This window comes from Adiantum capillus-veneris, chromosome 6, assembly GCF_014529385.1.
Source record: "Adiantum capillus-veneris isolate H3 chromosome 6, ASM1452938v2, whole genome shotgun sequence".
NCBI classification, from domain to species: domain Eukaryota; kingdom Viridiplantae; phylum Streptophyta; class Polypodiopsida; order Polypodiales; family Pteridaceae; genus Adiantum; species Adiantum capillus-veneris.
In genome coordinates, this window is record NC_140936.1 from 72574163 (window position 1) to 72596180 (window position 22018).

Genomic DNA, 22018 nt, shown 5'->3' on the forward strand with positions numbered 1-22018 from the left:
CCCCTCTTGGATAGACGTATGAAGGGCCGTTTGTGTTCTAGCAAGCATCCGTGTAGAGTATTTTTTCAAGCGGGAGAATAACCATCCCGGGAGAGGGCCGTGAGGTATATAAGAAAACCCCCCACACTCTTTACGGGCCGGTGATGCGTAACCGGGCTATGCAAAAGGAGACCCTCCTCTTTCAAGCTTGCTATCTTTGCGACCCCCCTTTTGAAAAGGAAAAGGAGTTTGACCTATTAAGGATCCTTCAAAAGCGAGTAGAAGAACATGCGGGCAAAGAGATAAGAGGAACGACCGAGTTGGAACTCAAACTAGACGACTGCATAGGGGCAATACTAGCCGATCACTTTAAGGAAACATGGGCCTACATGCTTCTATAAGAACAATGGTATGAGTATAAAAACCAAAGGTGGGATAGCTTGCCCAGATGGGCTTAGGAGATGCTCAATAAGATAGAGGAGAAGATGAAGGGGATGGGGGTCGCGTTCACACGACCCCAAAGGAAGAGGAGAGCTCTCAACATCATCTTCTTAAATCAGTAGAGGAGCACCTGCACCGGCTCTTGAAGCAGGCAAGGACGGTTGATGTAGCGCTCCCCTTTCTTAACGCAGTCCTCGTCCCTCAGGAGGCAAGGCCACTGTTACACCCACCCTGCCCCTCGTGGGTCTAAACAAGCTATGCGGGTATTGAGCTGGATATGTGTACACCAATGACCCCTATTCAGAAAAGCTTCCTCCTTACCCTGATGGATTGAGAGGTCATAAAGCTAAACTTGTTGAGAGCCTTCCTACGGCTAGTCTTTACATTAGATATTCGAGAGCAGTTCAGTCTCTTTTTGTGGGGGACCTGGGGCCACGGGGACGTCAACCCTTATGGAGATCTTGGAGTACATTGTAGGGTAAAGGTGCGAGAGCCTGGACTTGAGTCGGATAGCCAATAAATTGAGCTAACACTGGCAGAAGAAAAGAACTTGCTGATCTTCTCAGATGTTACTCGACAACCAAGTAATGCGATCGCCATCATATTAAAGAGGTTTCTCTCGAACGAGAGGGTAAGAGTAGAGGCTAAAGGGAGGCCCGATATGTCGGTTAAGCCCGACGCCCACTGTTTGTTTACGGCCAGCTGGAGATGGCCTGATGTGGACCCATCTAGCGGGGGGAGGAGGCACTTCCTCTTTATACAGACATCCAGAAAGGTGACGTGCGGCAATCCGTCTCTTATTGAAATTCTCAAGGGGGGTCTCAGCGGGCTAGTTACTTGGGCCTTATGAATGCCGCCTCAAAAGACCCAAATAGGTCACATTGTAGAAGCCCTTAACGAGTTAACCAGAGGTGCGGCGGACTGCTCATGGCTAATAGAGTGGGTAAGAAAAAAAGTGAGGTATGACTGAAATCCCACTAAAAGCAAAGAAGGTGCCAATCCCCGGGTCTCTCTACGAGGATTATATCCTCTATGTGGATGCGAATGGTATAAAACCGATCCCATTTAACCAATTTGGGGACGACATTATATGATTGCAAGGATATCGCGACATTGTTATTAGGAGGAGATCTACAGGGAGAGTAGTGCAAGGGATAAGGATCGGTTATGGAGAACTCATAAGGAAGAACAAAATAACTGGTTTGATGCGGTACCTGATGAAAATTGATCCTTGGCTTGGGTTTAAGGAGGACAAGGAAGGATGGGAACGGGGAGGGTGCGAGACGATCAACCATGTTGAAGGCGTGGACGGTGTTGATAGCGTCGATATTTCATCCAACAGGGAATACGTGGAGAAAAAGGATGATGAGCCCAAAACGGGAGGGTGCCGTCTATCCAACATGGGGGGGGGGGGGGGGGGGGGGGGGGGGGGGGGATCCTAGAAGAAGAACCATCCGTGGGAGTGAATGAGGGTGAGCCTCTATATCAACTAACCTGGCCCGAAGTGGAGAGGAACTTGGAATTCTTAAAGCAGTATCCGGAGCTTGGGGAGGCCTATTGCAAGAAGGAGATATGGATGGAGGACCAGATGGTTAAGTGGGCAGTGTCTCGCATCAAGGTAACAGAGGGACTAAAGGATGAGGTGGGGAGGCTCTATTTCCAGGCGGAGAAGTCCCCCATGCAAACAGGTTACGGACTGCCACTCTTATTGCCTAGTACTACCTCGGTCGGCCTGCTCTGGGTTATCGAGGTTGGCTTCCACCCTCTCACGATACGATGAGCTCGTTAATCTTCTCAATGAGAAGAGAAAGGCTATAAACAACACAAGGTACCTACTCTTTTGCTTATTTAGTCCGGAAGACAACCCATATGTCAACCGTAGATGCCCCATTAAGCACCTCTTTGCCACCTCATATGCAGAGCTTTCTAGTTACTCATGACTCGTGCCAAAGAAGGACTTTGGTGAAACCACCCTAGACAACCTAAGACGCGACATTAAGTGGGTCATTTGGTGGGTAATTAACTAGCTCATTCTCCCAAGTAAGCTTCCCTTGGAGGAGATTGACATGCTCGCATGCCACACTAGCATCTAGGCTGGCCTCATGGGCCAAACTAAGGCACCCAATATGTGGGAGGCCTATTAGTCTAGGTCCTTCTGGGTACTTTGTTATGGACAAGTGCAAAGACGAGTGCCACAAGCCCCTCTTGAAATGCATCCTCTACTCTGGTCTAAATGGGGCTAGGTTGACACTTGGGCACTCATCCACGCAGGGCAATTTGATTGCCTTGACCAGATGGCTCTTTTGCAGATAGGGGACTTCTTATTGCTCGTCCTACTTGTCCTTTTTCTGGCATACCTGTTGTGCGACAGTCAGGTGCGAGGCACACCTAGGGTCGTCATCTCCTCTTCTGATGATGAAACGCCTCATGGGTGCACGATCTATATAACTAAAGGGAAATTTAGGAGAGAACAGGATCATAAAAAGTGTAAGGAGTCACCCACTGAGCATTCACTAAGAACTCCCCCCCCCACAAGGATGTTTCCAACCCCAAACTACGCCGCACTTTATGAATACTCACCCTAATGGGTCCCTTAAAAGAGGTGGATAAGATATGCTAATAGATCGATTTGACAAGGTTCCACTTAGACTACAGAAGGGTGTTGGACGCATGCCTAACCTCACCATCCTATCTTATTGTAGTATTAGCGAAACCACGATTAATTTGTCAAACCAATGGACGAAGCTGACTCGACTAGAGCATCGAGGCTACAAGAGGTTGTCAATCTCTCGGAAAACAACTAACAACTCGCATCTAGCTCAAGCTACACTCAAGAGACTGAAATCACCAAAAACCAATTGCTCATCGGCAAGAAAATCACATCTGTTAAAGCATCAAATGATATCCAAACGTAACGAAACATCTAGGACAAGTTTATAAGACCTAAGCACACATGCCTATGGCCTCAAATCCCACTTTAGGTCAAGTTCCAAAATCGCAATTATTAACAGCAGTGGATTTTTGACCTAATCATCTCCGACCCAGAATGCATCTAAATGCTTAGCAATGATGCCCCAATACCCTGCCTATGCTTATTTTTTTATTTAAAAGTGTAAATTCCTAGTTATGATGAAATTAGGTCGCGGGTCAGCGATGCCAAAAGCTACGAAATACAATGAATGGCTTACGTCAATGCGTAGAACTCTTATCTGTGGTTGCAATGCAACAAACACATTCACAATGTGACAACCAAGGAGGGAGTAGGAAGCACGAGAAGGAGAGAAGTGAGCGGCGTTAGCTCACGCTGTGTATTTCTTATCCAAACACTTATAAAAAACTTACAGAAATTGGCTTTTATACTTAAGCCAAGGTTTTTGGGTGGTCAAAACTTATAATCTGGAGTTCTATCAAAGCTGGGAATTGACTGGCTGATACAATCTGGAAGCTTGTAGCCCCAGCTCATTAATTACAAGGTTTATCAAAGAAAATAGGAGTTACAATATTCCCAATTTATCAAAATAATAATAGTTTTACAAGGAGAACTCTGAAAAATGGTGTCCATGTTAGCTTGCTGCTAACATTCCCCCCCTCCTCGCCTGTGTCGTCCCTTGACACAACTTTATGGGCTGAAGTAGTGTTCAGGTTGACGACGGTCGAGGCAGTCTTTGAGTGCTTTCAGTGCCTTTTGGTATCTGATTTTTTGTTCTTTGTCAGGCACTTGCAGAAATTGCATGGTGACTTTATTTTTCAGTTACACTGCCGAGTAGCCTACAAATCTGGATGTGAGGTTGCTTATCATCGGTGCAAATATCTTCGTTCGCCAGGTGAAGAATCCAATGTAGAATGATTCTTCAAAGGCTAGCATATTATGGGAGGGTAGGAACATGCATCTGGCATAGAATCCGTAAAGGACTTCCTCTGAGGGTTGCCCACTCAGATCGTAGCATAAGCCTTTGTTTCCTTCCAAGAATGAGAGCCATGGGACTCCTGTTTGCTCAGGCTCATTGAAAACTTGTATGCATGTGAGTAGCATCCTGTAGATCTTATATAACATTGCACTGGAGATATCTGGCAGACTCTTGAAGAATGACATGGCGGGGTTTTCACCATGTATTCCTCTGTCGCTTGCCCTCTTCTTCTACAGTGCTTCATGCGCTTACCATGTCCTTACTCTGGGTACAGGACATAATGTTGGATCTTTTTGTAAGGCTACAGGTGCTCTTGTGAACAGAATTAGGTATCTCGGATTCTTGTTTAGCTAGCTTAACCTCCACTTTGGGTGGTCTTTATCTACACCATCTTCTTGCATATCCTTGCACAACCTTTCTTTTACCTATAAAAGCTCTACCTTGATGAGAGGGTACGGCAGGGATAGTTGGTGCCATTGAGCGTTGATCTGATTGGGAGTGAGTTGAGTGATATTGATAGAGTGTAAAACTCTCAACTCTCAATCCATCGCGGCCTTCCACAGCTCATCCACCTCTAAAGTGATCTTCTCCTTCAATGCGTCTTCTTCAGCCTTTGACAGCTCGACCATTGGCACTATATCTTTGTCTGTGATGTGGACCTAAAAATCTTCATCACCACTCGGCTCTGCTGTGGACTGCATCTCAAACTCAACAAACGAGACCGAGGGTATGTCTATTTGGGGTGGCTCTAAAGTGCCTGACTCTTCCTGCGTGTCTGGCTTTCCATCTCTGAGGAGCTTATTTATCCGTTTGAGTTCTGTTATCTCCTTTAGGAGCTCCTCCTCTCTTTGAACCCGCATCAATGCCAAGTCTCTGCGCTGTGACTGTTAGAGCTTTAATTCAAGTTCTAAATTCTTGTTTTTCTTTTCTAGTGCCTTGTACATTTCATCAGTTCCCTTGATTGAGGCCACGGCTGGGTTTTCTCTGATTTGCCGTAAGAAAATGGCCTTATCATTGATTCTCTATTCAGAATGTTACAAGGAAGCATTGGCAACATTTAACTGCACTTGAATTTTGTGAGCTGACAGAGAGGTCGTAAGAAGTTCATACGTGATTTCTGTCAGCTGTTCATCTTTTACCTCGCAGGCATCAGTTAATTTGGTGAGGAGGTCACCTAACTCCTCCATTTCTCTTTGTTGTTTATCCCTGGCTATCTGATGTTGTTCCGCTTCTACCTTCAGCTGTTGCACTTGCCTTTGGAGATCAGTGATGATAACCATCCTGTCTTCTAGCTCTCCTTGAAGAGCGTCAATGACCATTTCTAATTCCTTGGCCTTTGTGATGCGGTTTAAAGCTGCTCAATGGAGTCCCTCTGTCATTTCTTGCATCTAACGTGCATATTCATTGACTTGTATTATCACTTCATCATTTGACTGCCACTCCTATCTTGCTAGTTAGGATGTGCCTGCAGCCTCGTGTCTTGCTTCTGGCTGCTTCATAATTGCTGATGGTTCTTGTGTGGAGGTAGATGGTCGGTCTTCTTCTTGGCCATCCTGAGGCTTTGATGCCTCCGCAGTTTCTAGCTGAGTAGAACTAGATGTTGTGGTCTCAACCCTTGCTATCTCCTCAGGCGCTAGCCTTTCTTCCTTCTCTGTGGCTCGGGCTCTGTCTCATGTGTAGTGGTAGGCTCTTTTTCTGTATCTCCTTCCTTATCAATTTCTTCTTTCGACTTTTGAGTCTCTTCTGCTGCTTGCTTCGGTTCTAGCTCCGCTTCTTTTTCCTCATGTCCGTCGGTGTGGTTAGCTTTTTGTGTAGATTCTGATTGTTGGGTGGATTCATCTTTTTCAGTCTCTGCTTCTTTATTGGTACCTTAGCCTGATGGTGATGGTGGTGGGCTAGGCATGGGATGGTCCTGTTGTTCTGGAGGTGGTGAGGTGGGTGAGGGAGATCCTTGGCTTTGCTCTTGAGTATCCGTTTCCTCAGCTTTCCTTGTTGCTTCTTCTGCCTCTTTCAGCTTTAGGGCTTCAGCCTCTTGGTACATTCTTTCTAAATAATCTGTTGGATCATCTGTCTCTTTCATGGTATGATGCTTTGTTTGAGGTCCTTTCAGTCCTATGGGTGTCCACTTTTCTTGGTCCTTTCCTTGTGCTGGCCTACTGCATTGGTAAGCCTGTTTTTCTCTTTCAAAACACGCTTGTTTTTGCATTGGCTCTTCTTGATGTGCGGCCACAACTTTTCTTTTCATCTCTTTAATTCTCTGCATCCTTTCCTCGTTGTCCGAGCTCTCGCTCTTGTGCCTTTCCGGCGAGCTGTCATCTGATTCATCATCTGATTTAAAAGATCTTTTACCTGATCTTGTAGTTCTTAGAGAGGGTTGTGCTGCCAAGATCCATGTATTCTGATCATGGGCAGGAGGTAGATTTTCGGTCATGTGGATGGCATGATAGGCTATTCTGTTCAAAACTTCTGGCGCACCCAAGTATGTGATTTTGCCTTCTTTTTTGGTGCCCTTCAAGGTTGTCAAGATATACTCTGCATGGTCCACACGTTGCCTTGTTGTTGACTTAAGAACCTGAGTGAAGGTGGTGCCCACGGCGTGGTTTGGTGTCGTGTACTTTGGTGGCCTTTTTGCCAGAAAATGAAGTGTTGATGGTACAAACGGGCTAGCTCTTCCACGTGTTTATGGATAAGATCAACGAATGTGGCCGCGGCTATCTCCTTGGTAAATGTGCCTGCGATTTTCCTGTCTCTTGCACGCATGGTCATTCCTTCAGTTAGCAGTCTGAATGCCTCTACCACTATCCCCTTCGTGATTACTACCTCAACCTTGTTCCCTTGGGTGTCTGATATTTGGGCGGTTCCGTCTTCTTTGATTGTGGACAGAAGCTCGTAAGCTTTTTGAAAGTTCACTCCGCAAGGCTCTTGTTCGTAGAAATGCCTGAGCCCTAACCTGCGGTTAGCCTCTTTGGTTTCTAGCTTGGAAGCTACATCATAGACTTCTTTGTGCAGGATCTGCAACTCCACCTGATGCCCTTCTTCACTATTGAATCTGCTAGTGAGGACCGTAGTGTGGTGTTCTTCCAGCTGTTCTTTAGAAAGATAGGATGCTTTTGCCGCCTTGAGTAACTCGGGGTCCAATTGATACACAGATAGTTCTTGTAGTTTCTCTTTCTGGTTTAGCTTCTTCTTGGCCTTCTCCGCTGCTTGCATGGCTCCTGTTTAGTGAATAGAGTGCAAAGTTAGAAAATTTGTCGGATTTTTCTCTCGAATGTTCTTTTAGACTGAAATGCTGATAATCTGGTCCAAATTGCTTCAAATCAGTTTTTGAACAAGCAAAGATGCATAAAATAATGCAAGGAACAAAACTATATATTGGTCAAAACAAAAATTTGCAACCAAAGTAAATAATCGCGATTATTGATAGTAGCTGAGGAAAATTTTTACTTTTTGCAAACTTGGCTTTATAAGCTTGAAGTATATACCAAATACATGCTCTGAGGGAAATATGGGCTCATTTGGATGCACATGTTGAAAATGGTACCAGATTTTGGCTTTAGGTCTTTGAAACAATAGATATAAAGGAAATTTGAGATTTTGAAGTCCAAATTGAAGTTGGCTAGTGGGCTTATCCCAACATGTACCTTGGATGTTGATGGCCAAATATCAAAACTCCCCAATTTTGACCAAAAAGTAAATAATCGTGATTATTAACTTTTCTTCCAACATTGACATTTTTTGGTACAAATTGGTTCTAGGCATGGTATAGACCTTGGGTATGAGATATGAGATGATTTGGATCAAGAAATGTTGTTCATAACCCAAATTTTGGCTTGCAAAGATTTCTTTGCATTTTTTGGCAATTTTACAAGCAATGGGTGGTTATTTGGCTCATACTTGACTTTTGGCATGTAATAGGTGTATACACATGATAGGTGAGGTGATTTGACAATTTCCAAGCAAAAATGATGCGAAAGTAAATAATCGTGATTATTAACTTGAGTGACAAAAACTTTACAAAACTCACAAATTTTGACCTACACATGTTTCATACACCTAATACAAGTCCTAAATTGAATTTGGTCAAGTTTGGTCATGCCGGCATCACTTTGTGCTCCTTCGACTCTGAAATCACCGCTTTTTGTGACTACACTTCTTGTTGGGTTGGTCGGCCAACTTTGAGGCTTTGGACCTGTCCGCAACATAGTCATGAAGCAGCCTGTCCAATTGTGGCTCATTTGGAGTCAGTTTGGCCTCGTATGTCGAATTTGATGCTTTGTAACCTTTGAGCCAATTTCTGCTTTTCGAGGGCTTTGCTTTATGGATTTCACCAAACCATATACATTGTATATGGACCTCATTAGCAAGCCATCTCTGGAGTTAGGTCAGAATTATGGCATTTGCCAAAAACCTAACTTTTCTACTGGGGACCCCCTTGACCCTAGCCGAATGGTCATCTGATGGTATAGAAAGGTTCTATTATGTTAGGGTGTGCTATGGTTCAAATCCCATCCAATTTGGTCAAGCCGGCAGGCCGCTATGGTCAGTTTTAGGTCGTAGGTCTTCCTGCTCTGCTCGATTTCTAGGGTTTTTTCTAAGGCTTTAGACTAGCTACCGGCCATACAAAATGGATCATTATGGAGTAAAGAACTTACCCCTCATGTCTCGTGTGAGAGAGCGCTGAAAAAGGTCAACTATGGGCTCCGGAGATGTCGCGCGAAAGAGGCCGAAATCTCTCTTTGCAAAGGCTCCAAGTGGAAATGAGGTGGTTTTACCGTACCATGGATATCTATACCTGGACTTCCCGAACCAAATTTCCCCAGATTCCCTCGTTAGTCCTACTAGGCCATAAAATCTATGCTAGCCTCAAAAATTTTCCTGATCGGATTCCTGTAGCTCATTCTGCAGAAATTTTGCAAAAGTAGGCATGGCCGCCTAATTTAGGCTTCCTGCTTCCGTCTTTTGATTTCATTGAAAATTTTTGTGCTTGTCCGCCTTGTCCTTCTGATCACCATCGTGTCTTCAATTTTTTCATCTGAGCTTCTTGCTATTTATTACTAATTTTGACCTGTTTATTTGAAAAAATCAAAGAAAATAGCAAAATGCTATGAAAAAGTAAAGTAGAAATCCAATAATTAAGAAAATCCCTTGAAAAACACAGCTTTATTGTTTTTTTGTTGGATTTCTCCATTTTTAAGCCTCCTTACTAGCAAAAATGATGAAAAATACCCAAAAAAGGACTATTTTTAATGATTTTCTAATAGTATATACACTATTTACACTCATCGGGAAGATATTATCAGTGAATTTTCCCTTGTTGATGAATTATAAGTGAATTATTAGGTGATTTTGTAAAAAATCACACGTTAACATGGAACTTTTTCCTCCCTTTTCAAACGTTGCCCTTAATTACTTAGTACTTAGTGCCCTTCCACCCCTCCTAGATGGCGTACTCCGGGATGACTGCGTGCATGGGTTGAACAATTGTGTCTATGCATAGCCATGATTGGCTCTACCATGATGTGAAGATCAATGCAATGCAAACCAATATGATGTGCAAGAGTTGGGTCTTGAGTAATTAACTCAAGGGTTTCCGATGTCAAGGTTTGCTGCTGATGTCTTCCAAAGAGCAAATCTTGTAGCTTTTGTGCTCTCTATTTGATTGTACCATTAGGGTGTTTTAGCACGCTCATTGCTTGAGCTGTTGATTTCCCTTTAGACTGTTGCCGAGCTTTTTCTCTCCATTGGTAGCTCGGTCGGCCTGGTGCTACATGGTGTGGTGGATTCTGTTGAGACTTAACTTGCCATTGCTTGATTGGTTTTGCAGTTTGTGGCGAAGATAAGTACTCCTTTTTCTTCCAAACCCTTTGCATGTTAGGTTCCTTGCTCCGAGCTTCTCGATTCTGTGTTCGAATCCATGGAACCTTCTTTTGTTTCTTCGGTGAAGTTTCAGGCACTCAGATCTGAATTGGTTTATCCTTAAGTTGTGCTTTTGGTACCCAAATCTGCGTGACTCATTGCATGGTACCTGTAGCATTTAATTGTTGAGGGGATGGAGAAGAGTGGCTTCATGGATTGGTATACTGATTGCTTCTTTTCGATTCCTCCTTGCTTGGTGCAATTGGAACAATGAGTTGCCCTCCTTTAGGTGATAGCTTTAGCTGATTCATATCCCAATCTGGTACTTCTTTGTATGTACGCATCTAGGGAATTCCAAGAATCATCATCTCAGCACACAAACTGATGAGTACATGAACATCCATGTACTACCACATTCAAGTTGACTACTCCTAACGTTGGAGTTGGATTCTTGTTGCATCCTTTGATTGTCGCTATTCCTGCGGTCAATGCTTGACTTGTTGCCTTCTTGTATGTGGAATAACTGACTGCATTCACTCTAGATCCTGTGTCTACCAAATTATTGGTGCTATGATTGTTGAGATGTACTTTGATGCGCACATCCATTTCATCTAACCAATCATCATCTATTGAAACTGCATCTTTAGTTAATTCCCATTGTCGATTATCTATTTCCAAAGTGTTGATGGGAATCGGTATCTGTTGATTCTTGAGAGCAGGTTTCTGCTTGAGTACCCGAAGCGTAGATTCCTCTTGGGCTTCATCAATAACTTGCTGTCGTTTGATCTTTCTTTGTTTGGATGCATGCATTCTCTCTAGAAATTCATTGGTTAGTGGAAAATTGTATTTCTTTAACACTAGAATGGTAACTTAACAAGACATAAAAGTGTCCTTTCAGGGTTTTGGGAAAAAATTCCAAAACCATAGTAGATCCACTCATTTTGAAAAATCCTTTCATGAGCTTATAGTTCAATAATTACTACATATGGAAAAAATGAGAAACTTGTAATTTTTCTCATCCCTTGGTCACTACAAGCCTCCAAAGTTGATGGACCAGTGTATTTTGCCCAAAACAACAATTTCTTATGGTTGATTGCATATAAATAAGAGTGGGGACTTTGTTAGGACATGAAATAAAATGCCCCGTTAACTTCAATGGGTTGGTGACCAAAACATATGGTTGCTTTTACCTCACTAATTTTTTTTGGGCAAAAAAAATAGGTACAAAAAAGTTGCATTTTTTCCATTCTGCGGACCTATCATCAAAGTTTCTATAGTCACGCTGAATACAGATACTATATACATGTTTTCTTAGTTCCCTTTGGGCCTTTGGATTCAAAAGGCGCCATGGAGCATGTCAAAAGGATAATGGATCTCTTACAATTGGAACCTTGGGGGCAATGATAAAGTGCTAAATACAGCAAACATGAAAAAAATGGGTTTAGCATTATGACCTCTAGAAACCCATAAAAACTACTCAATATCTAGCCAAGTTTGTAGTCTATGATTAGATATGGTTACTACCTACAAAATACACACAATTGGCCTAAGAAACTAGTAATATTGAGAAAGTTATACTTGCTACTCTAAAATGTATCGTATTCTTTAGCAATCAAAAAAATCAACCATCCTCATATACTATGCTATATAGCATATTAGGTCCCCCAAAACTCAAGGAAGATTAGCTTTATGTTATACATTACACTTACACAATCAAAATTGAATTTTGATATCAAGAAAGCCACCAAAAAAATCATGAAAGTGCTAATTGTGGCCAAAAAACAGGATCATGCAATTCTTGTGAATTGGTCATAACTTTCAATTTTAACACTTAGCTCTCCCTACAAGCATCAAAACATTTTGAGAACTATGAAGGCCTAACCTCTAGACATCTAAACGTCACAAACATGAAGTTTAGAGTGGTATAGTTGCCAAAAATTGAAAAAAAAGCCAAAAACATGACCCGTTTTTTCACACAGTTTAGGTTCAAAAATGTTGTGCAAGAGTAAGGTTAATGGTGAGATCGATACTCCAAATAAAATGCTAAGTTTTTTTCAGCTCATAAGGCAACTTTGTGGATATATAGCACCTAGAAAATCATTTTCATAATCTTCAAATAATTCAAGCAAAATGGTCACTTAACAGGACATAAAAGTGTCCTGTTACCATTCTAGTGTTAAACGACATCCACTAATCCAATTAGCCATTGGTTCACCATCTAGGGTGAACAATTTTACTGCTCCACTTGGAGATACATCTTCAATGATAAATGGTCTATTTCCCTTATTCTTAAACTTGGGAATGTGTTGCTTAAGGGAATAGACTAGAACTAAGTCCCCTTTCTTGAAAATGTTTGTGATTAAGTGGGAATCAAAAAACTGTTTTTGTTTTCACTTTTGTGCATAGATATGAGCTACAGTAGTTAGCCTTTGCTCATCTAGCTTTTCCAAATCATTAAGTCTTTCTGACAATTCATGTCTAGTCCACTCAAGATTCTGTGCCACCCTTCATGTCGGTAACAGAAACTCTATTGGAAGTATGAAATCAAGACCATAAACAAGGTTAAAGGGTGTAGCATTTAGAGATATTTTGAATGAAACTTGATAAGCCCATAGAATAGCATGGAGATTCATTTCCCAATCTGTCCTTCCTGAACTAACCACTTTAGTCAGCACCGAGCTAAGAATTTTATTCGTATGCTCAGCTTTTCCGTTTGCTTGTGGGTGATAGGGAGTTGATTTGTTATGGATGACCATAAACTCATTAAGAAAATACTCTATTACCTCATTGAGGAAATGAGTTCCCCGATCATTAACAATCTCTATTGGCAGTCTATATCTCGTGAATACATACTCATATAAGAATGCAGCAGTGGTTCTGGCATCATTCTTTTGAGTCGCTTTAGCCTCGGTCCACTTAGTCAAATAGTCCATAGCTACAATTATATATTGAGCTTGGGTTCTATAAGCAAGTGGCCGTATCGGTCCAAAAAAATCCATACCTCATTTTGTGAAGTCTCTAGCCCCCATCATTGGTCTTAAGGGCATGTTGTCTACTCGTGTTGGCATTTTTTCTCGTTGACAAGCATCACACCTTCGAACATATTCTTTGGCATCTGCAAAAAGTGTTGGCCACCATATGCCTGCCATCAAGATTGCTCTTACGGTGGTCTCACTAGAAAAGTGACCTCCAGCTAATCCATCATGTGCTTGTTCTATAATGGAAATATAATCGTTTTAATTTGCACAAAGACGCAGATGTTGATCTTTACCTCTTCCATACAATTGGTTACCTATAAGAGCATAGTCTCTTGCTTCAATTTCAATTGCCCTTTGACGGCATTTACTCATATCCTCAGGAAATGTGTGGTTCGATAAGTAAGTAACTAGATAATTACTCCACTTAGGAGCAGGTGATATCTGAAACAATGTTACATGAGGAATGGGTGTTGGTTTTTGACATTGAGGGCAATCTTTTACAAAAGATCTAACATCTCTCCTCATACTCGGCCAAAATACTCCAAGTCTTAAAATTGGTTGCATAGTTTGGTCTTCCGCAAAGTGAAGTCCTACTATGGTAACATGTGCTTTACTTAGGTATTGTTTCTTTTCTTCAGGGTTAATATATAAAAGCAATATCCTATCTCGATTTTTTTTATATAGCCTTCCAGCTAGTAATTGATACATAGCCAATTTCTTGATTAATCCAATGGTCATAGAAAGTGGTATTTGTGAATCCACTTGAGCGATTGTCATCAACGATACAATGTTTTCCGACCATCTAGGTATCATTTCCACGGAGAACTAATAGGCATCTGGTAGATCATCGTCTACCCCTTTAGGTGATTTCCCTAAAACAATCCTTGACAAATGACCTACTCATTGATGTGTAGTGCCTTTTTTTACAACCGCAGGGAAATAAAATTCGAGAAGAATGATGAACCATCTCACTATTCTCCCTGTGTTACATGGCTTGTTGACCAAATATAACAAATCTTGGTGTTCCACAAAGAACACAAACTTGTTGGCTAACAGGTAATGTCTATACTTTTTAACGGCATAGATCATTCCTAGTCCTTCTCTTTCGGTGGTGGTGTAATTATTTTTTGCTATGTTCAATCGTCGGCTAGCATCAGAAATAGGAAAGTCAATTTTCCCATCTTCTGGTTGAGCTAGTATACAAACAATAGCAAAGTTTGAAGCATCTACATGTACGTGGAATACCTTATCCCAATCTGGTGCTTTCAGTATTGGAGCTGAGGTAAGAGCTTGCTTAAGCTTCATGAAAGATTCTTCACATGCCTCGGTCCATTCAAGGTGCATAATCAAGCTATACATGGCTTTTTCAATTAGAGCATACATGTAGATGAACCGTCGGTAATATCCACAATGTCCCATGAAGGCTTGTATCCCGTTGAATGTTGTTGGTCTGGGCAAATCAACAATGACATGAATCTTCTCTATATCAGTAGCTATGCCATTTTTAGACACTATATGTCCAAGAATTTTTCCTTGTCTATCCATGAATGTGAACTTTTCAGGATTTAAGCAAATTCTATAAAGTCTACATTTGTCGAATACCTTTTTGAGGTGTTCAAAATGATCAGCCCGGATTGACGAATGTACGCATAGATCATCCATATATACTTCTAAGAATTTCCAAATATACTCTTTCAACGCATGGCTCATCAACCTCTAAAACATGGCTGGAGCATTAGCTAACCCAAACGGCATAACCCAATAGGCAAATATACCCCATTTTGTTGCAAAAGCAGTCTTATGCTGATCTTTTGGGTCAACCAAAAGTTGATTGTACCCCAAAAATCCATCTAAGAAGCTATAAGCTTCTTTTCCTGCCACTCGTTCTAAAACATGCTCAGTTATCGGAAGAGGAAAGTTGTCTCTTATGGTAGTTGCATTCACATTTTTGAGATTAACACACACTCATAATTTTCCATTCTTCTTAGGTACTACCACAATTGGAGACACCCAATCTGTGTGTTCAATTTTGTGAATGCATTCAGCTTCCTTTAGTTTTTCTCTTCTTTGATCTTCCTGGCAAATGTTTCATTATAAGTGTATGGTCTCTGTCTACTTGGTTTTGCATCATCTCTCATCGGTATAGTATGTTGACAGATTTCTAGATCAACACCCTTGAGATCCTTGTAAGACCAAGCGAAGATATCCCGGTATTCCTTTAGCAAGCTCAACAAAATCTTTTCTTCTTCTTCTATTAGGTCATTTGCAATGTAAGCAGGTCTAAGCTCTTCTCCTAGTTCAGCCAAGTCTACCCTTTTAGCGTTTCCAAGCCCTTCGTAAGATTCACCTTGCTTTCGTAGTTCCCTAATAGGTTGTTCAATTATGATTTTCCGATCTTGGAGAGTATACTTTTTGTAATGGGATGAAACATGCATTAAATCCTTACCATCCTCTTCCGTGGTTTCCATTTCGGTTGTGTATATCTCTTTAGAGATTTTTTCAACTCTTGATATTTCTTTTTCCGCTCAACTCTGGTCATGAGTGATTTCTTATTCTGTGATTTTTCCTGAGTACCCTTCCTTGTTTTTCTTGATGTCTAAGACATTTTTGAGTTTCTATTCTAAGAATATCTGCCAGTTATTTTGTCCTTGATACAATCATTAGTATCTATCTGCATCAGGAACTGTGTTTTACTGGAGATTGATGGCATATGTCATGTTTTCACTATATTGGTGTCTCTCTTTTGTGTATACCATTTATGTCTTCTTAACTTTTGGTTTGGAAAGTCAAAAAACTTTTCCTCCCCTTCCTTTAAGAGTAACTGCGCTCTGGTATGCTCTTTTTTTGACCCCGAATCTTCTGAGGTAGCTGAGTATTCATCTAACTCATCAGTTGCATCGTAGTAGAGGTCACAAAAGACTTGTTGAGCTTTCATCAGGTCCTTGGGTTCCTCATCTTCGTTTCAATGTTGAGAACTGCCATCATTTGGATGGGAATTATATTATAGCCATCCTCATTGAAAAATTGATTAGGCATAGACGTATTCACACATAATCCATTATCGCTAAAATTTGAGTCCACTCGATGGCTCAAATAAATGCTCTGGAAAGGGTTCGGGTAGGTAGGCTTTGTCAGTGCAATCACTTTCTAGGATACATTCTTCTCGTCTTAAGCTTCCTTTTCCGAAGCTCCACACATCCAAATAGGAGTGTTTTTGTTTAACCAGGATGGAAGTTTAGTTTCAACCGAAGAGAGAGTCAAACTCTTGGATGGGTGTTTTCGAGACATCTCTATAAGTGTGATCTTTTAGATTGACTCTTGTTATAGATCCCACCTGCTTCAAGTACAGATAGTTGTTTCCCCAATATTGGATAAACTATACCTATCGTATGAAAGGTCTTCCCAATATGATTTCATAGTTGAGTTTTTTACCAAAGTCTACTATGGCAAAAGTGTGTTCATATTCAATTCCACAGGGATTGACTATCACTTTTTCAAGGAGCCCTACTGGTCTATCAATGTGTCCATCAGCCAACTGCAATTTCATTCGCGTTTTTCTAATGGCTGGTAGTCCCCGGGATTCCCATACTAATTTAGTGGCTATGTCTATGCCAACACCACTATCCAGTATTGCCATGGTTTCAATTTCATTATATTTCACTAGGAGGGTGATGTTTCCTTCTTCCCGTCCATAATATTCTCCAACCTATTTCATAGGAACTGATCGAATCTCTTTGTTATCCATTTCATTCTTCAATTTTCCCAAATTTTTAGAGATTAACCCCCTTATCCCCACCATCTCTGGGGTTTTTTGTAAATCATTCCACAAGTATGGTCTGAGTTTCAACAGCTCTCCCAAGGTAAGAGTGCATTGGATGCGTGGACATGATTGAATAAATATTGTCTACTTCTAGGGTCTGTTCCGCTCTTTTTACTTGAGTGGTCTTGCAAACGATGGATTCATCTTCCTTATCTCCCAAGTAAGAAGGTAATTTTTTTAATGTCAATGGTTTCGATATTCTTGAAGCTTCCGATCCTCAATCCCCATACAAAGATTGTATATCCATGTCCACATTAGAAGGTAGGTTATCCAACCAGACTTCCTCTATAGGATCTAACTTTAAAGTTAGGCTCCCATCATTGATCTCTCTTACCCTTTCCCATAAGTGTCCTGGCCAGTCTTCCTCTACGGATGGAATTCCGTCTAAGGAATCTTCGCTATCCGGCTTGGATTTTTGTTTATCCACCATTTCTTGCGTGATTGTTACCAAGTTTTGATAAGCCTCCAACTTTGCTGCTTCCATGTTTGGAGATGGATGGTTCTTCTAGTTGTTTTCCATGTTTTGGCCTGCTTTATGTCCTACTTGGTAGGCTTCCAAGGCAGCATTAATAGGCTCAAAAATTTATAAACTAGAATGGATCCTCCAGATTTCATGGTTGTTTCCTTGAATGCACTGCCAGTTTCCTTCAACTTGTCCTAGGCTATCATTTTTCCTTTCTCTTTGTTTTCAACCCGTTGTTTTTGTTTTCTCATCTCATATCTTTTGCTTCTGCTCCTTTTGATTCTTTGAGAAGAAACTTTTGTGTTCTCCAAATCATCAGAGGAGTTGTGTTTCTTTTTCTTTCCCTGGGCTCTAGTGATTACCTTGATTGGAACAATCGGTTCATGCTCTGATGAGCTACTAGGCATCACTTGGACTATGTTTACGATAGATTTACCCTTATTCAAAGGATTTTTAGGACAATCTTCCAGAAAGTGTCCTCCCTTTTTGCAACATTGTATGCAATAGGCTTCAATGGGTTTGAGGTTTTTGTCAGGCTCTGGGCATTCGTTTTTCCAATGGTCATGAGCACCACAGTTATGAAAGGTTCCTGTTCTATGTTTCATCATGGATCTTCCCATGGGAAGTCTGACACCTTGATTAGCTACATAATACATTGGTGCAAGCTCTAGCGGAGCATAAGTCATGGCTTCTTCCATTGGTGGTGGATGTGAATTATACCACTCCCCTTCTACCATTACTATAGATGTACTAGGCTCTGCATAGGGTGTAACAGGCACTAATGCTTGTTCATCTATGACTCCTTTCGAGTGCATGTACTTTACATGCATTGCATTATGTCCTGGATATGGAGGTTGTTGTCCCAGCATAGGTTGAGGTCTTTCCATACCCATTGGTGGTCTTTGATCTTGGGCCATATTAGGCTGATATTTGTATATGCGTTGTCCTTGGGGCCTCATGGGCACGTACTGAACATTCCCATCAACTTTGGTATGAAGTAGCACTCGTGGGTTTCATGGTTGGTCCATTTACCCTCAATTGTACACCATTTTTGTGGCCTAATTGGTTGTCCTTGTGCAGGTATCCCTTGTCATGGTCCTCTCATAGGTGCTTTTTGCATATCGTTCATCGTATTGTTCATCCTTTTTAGCATATCTTCTATGGATGAGAGTGGTGTTGCAACAGCCGTTCCCACTTGCGCTGGTTTTGTGGATGCTGTTTTCTTGCTTTGGTTATCCTTAGGGACATCTTCTTCATTGAAGATCTCGTAATTGTCTCCTAGGTCAATAGCATCAGACACACACGCTTCTAGGGTGTCATGCTTTTTACTATAGAGTATAGCATGAAGTTCTTTGTTTAGCAGTCCCTCCAGAAACAAGGATACAAGTTGTTCTTCTGCAGGTATCTCCATCTATGGGCATCTGGCAATGTATTGTTTCATTTGAGTCGCACAATCCCTAATAGACTCACCATGTTTCTATTTAAAGCTATAGATTTGAGCTACCGTATTATGTTTAATCCCCGTTTTGGACCAAGAAGCTACAAATCCTTGAGCTAATGTGTTGAAGTGTATGATTGAACTTGGTGGAATGTTTTGGAACCATGTCAAAGCTTTTCCTTCTAATGTCATTCCAAACCGATCGAATTGAGTATGAAAATCAAATATACGCTCTTCTCTTAGCACTTTCTGAAAGCTTGCTAAGTGGTCGTATGGATCCCCTAATCCACTGTGTTTTCTAACCCATTTTTGAAAATCAGCTGGTCTGACACGTCTGTTTGGTTAAACTCCAGGTCTTCTCAGAGTGGGTCCTGTTCCGAGTCCTTCAAACCAATCTATTGGAGATAGTGACTCATGTAGCCCTGGATTGGCCTTAGTGTCACCCAATTTTCTACGTGATGAGGTGGTTTCACATTACTCTCAGATGATCTCTCACGATGCTCGTCTCTTGGAGTTGTTTCTGGTCCTTTCCCCAAGATCCAATCTCTTATGGAATACCTCTAGTATCTGGTTTGTTCTACCTCCTCAGGAGTCATCATAACAAAGTTGTTTTTATAACAATCCCTAAACAGGTAGGTTGATAGATTTTCTGATCCCTTATCTTTGATCTTGAAGATCTAGATGATCTTCATGGCCGTTAATTGTCCTGGTCTGACATGAGAAGTCCACAAAAGATCTTTTATGTTTCTATCTTCCCAACAATAGACTCCGATCCTAGGATTATTTGTACTAAGCCATTTCAAAGGCTTCAAATCTACTTGATCGTATCCTTCGAATTATAAATTTGGTGGTCCTTCTTTCGCTGACATATCTGGGATTATAGTGTTTACTTCTAACCCCGATTTGTCTACCACATCATAATTTTCAACTTGTACATATTGAGTTCTATTTCGATCCATGTACATTTTTCCTTGTTTGTTTGCCCTAACCTCTTCTTCGAACTCAATACCATTATCATCAATGCGAATAGCATACTCCTCGTTAGGGTCCAAGTCAACTTGGGCTCCATGACGGTTAGTCTTGTAAAAAATAGTATATGCCTATAGCGCACCATCGCTCCAGTTTCTGAGTGAGTTGCGTAAGAAGACATCTTGGATGTTGAATCTGAAAAAGTATCTGAGACTTCTTCAAGAATGGTATGCAAGGAATTGCCTTGATTCACGCTTTCTTCAGTGGAAACTCTAGAGGTGTCTCCGAATGTGCCCTGATTTCCTAGTACATGACCAGATCTAAGGTTCATATAGACTTATGAAGCCCTGGATAGAGTACTCACCTGTGGATTGACTTGTTGTCAATTTCCCCTCGACTCAATTGCAACTTTCTGTCAAGCCACCAATTCTTTGTCTGCAACCTGATTCCTGTACAAAATTAATCAAGTTATCCATTCTTCTATAAAGACAGTAGAACTCTTGAGAACTCTCGTGATTGGTCTTTGTGTATCACTTCAAATCGTGCTATGGAAGTCAAAATTTGACTTTCAGATTCGACTTTAGCAAAAATGAAAGGTCTAATCTGCAACCTGTGAACTGAGTGTATCTGTACCAATTTTAATCCGATTGAACCCAAAATTGCTCTATGGCCTCATATTATGTTGGTCTATCATTGTATGAGTTCAAAAGTCGAAAATGATATCTCTGGATAGCAGAAATAAATAATCATGATTATTTACTTTTACCAAGTTTTTGTAATTTTTTGATAGGTTTGGCAAGTATACAACTTGTTAGAGTCTCTGAAAAAATTTCAACAAGTTTGGACAAAATTTGATCAAGTTTACCAATTGTTCCGTGTCCACAGACTTTGATTTTGAGAATCTGGCTTAAGTCTCATTTTGTGGTCCAATTTTCTCCAAAATTGATTTGTGGGGTCTACTTAATGTGCTTAACCTTGTGGTATACTCAAATTTGAAAAATCATCAAGTTTTGAAGCAGATGTAAATAATCGCCATTATTTACTCTAGCTAAATTTTTGCAAGTTTTTACCCCAACTTTAACACAGATCTGTTAAGAACCTTAAGTTAAGGTCACTAGCCAAATTTCATCAAGTTTGGATAATTTTTGAGCAAATAGTCATCACTTATCTATCCGTAGACTAACTTTGCAATTTTAGTCACCAATTTCACTCCAGTGGTCCAAATCTTACTGAATTTGGTTTGTTGGCTTATTACAACATGGTGAAGCTAGTGGTATGCAGATTTGGTAAAAAAAAGTTGAAAAATAGGGCAGATGTAAATAATCATGACTATTTACTTCTGACAAATTTTTGTATTTTTTTGGTCAACTGAGCATATACACATGCTTATCACATCAACATAAGACTATGAATCAAATTTCAACAAGTTTGGATAAATTTTTCCCATTTTATACTCAAGATTAAAAATGTCAGTACAAACTTTAGTTTTCACCCTGTTTTTTGCTAGTTTAGTGATCCAAATCTTTTGGTCCTTTACAAAAGTTGTTTGTACACATGCTATAAGTCAATGGTATGAACCTTGTTCAGTTTAGAGCAAAAATTTAATAATCTCAATTATTAACTTTAAGCTTAAAATGAGCACTTTTTTGCAATTTTCTTAAAAACAATCTTTACATGATGTATTTTAAGCCTATAAATCAAGTCAAAACTTAATTTGGCCTAAAATGTCAAGAAAAAGTAAATAATCTGAGTTTTGGTCAACTTCTTGAAATTTTTACCTCGAAGTGTCTTTGAGCTTACCCACTGGTTCGGACAACTCTTAGGCTTACTCTCTAGTCGGATTGAGTGGATTCGAGTCTTTTCAAGCTATTTCTAGCTGTAGACCTGAAATTTTTCACCTTCCAATAACAAATCACACTTGATTCTTTCAGAGAGAGCAATGTTATGGAATCCACCTCGGATCCTACTTACTCTACTCCTAGATTCTCATGCAATGGGGTTGTGGAAAGTGTCCACAAGCACTCGTTTTCTTGTGTTTTTTATGTTTTTCAGAGTCTTGATCTTAAGACTTGTCTCGTCTACCAATTATTCACCAAATCCTAATCTAAATCTACAATCCTACAGTCCTAAAGGTACTCAGCAAGTACGATTACTTCCAGGATACCT

The 22018-nt window shown here is 40.7% G+C and overlaps 1 pseudogene; it reads left to right on the plus strand.

Moving 5' to 3' along the window:
• The first annotated feature begins 1270 nt into the window (after positions 1–1270).
• Positions 1271–2200, plus strand: LOC147455684 (uncharacterized; annotated as a pseudogene).
• The last annotated feature ends 19818 nt before the right edge of the window (positions 2201–22018 follow it).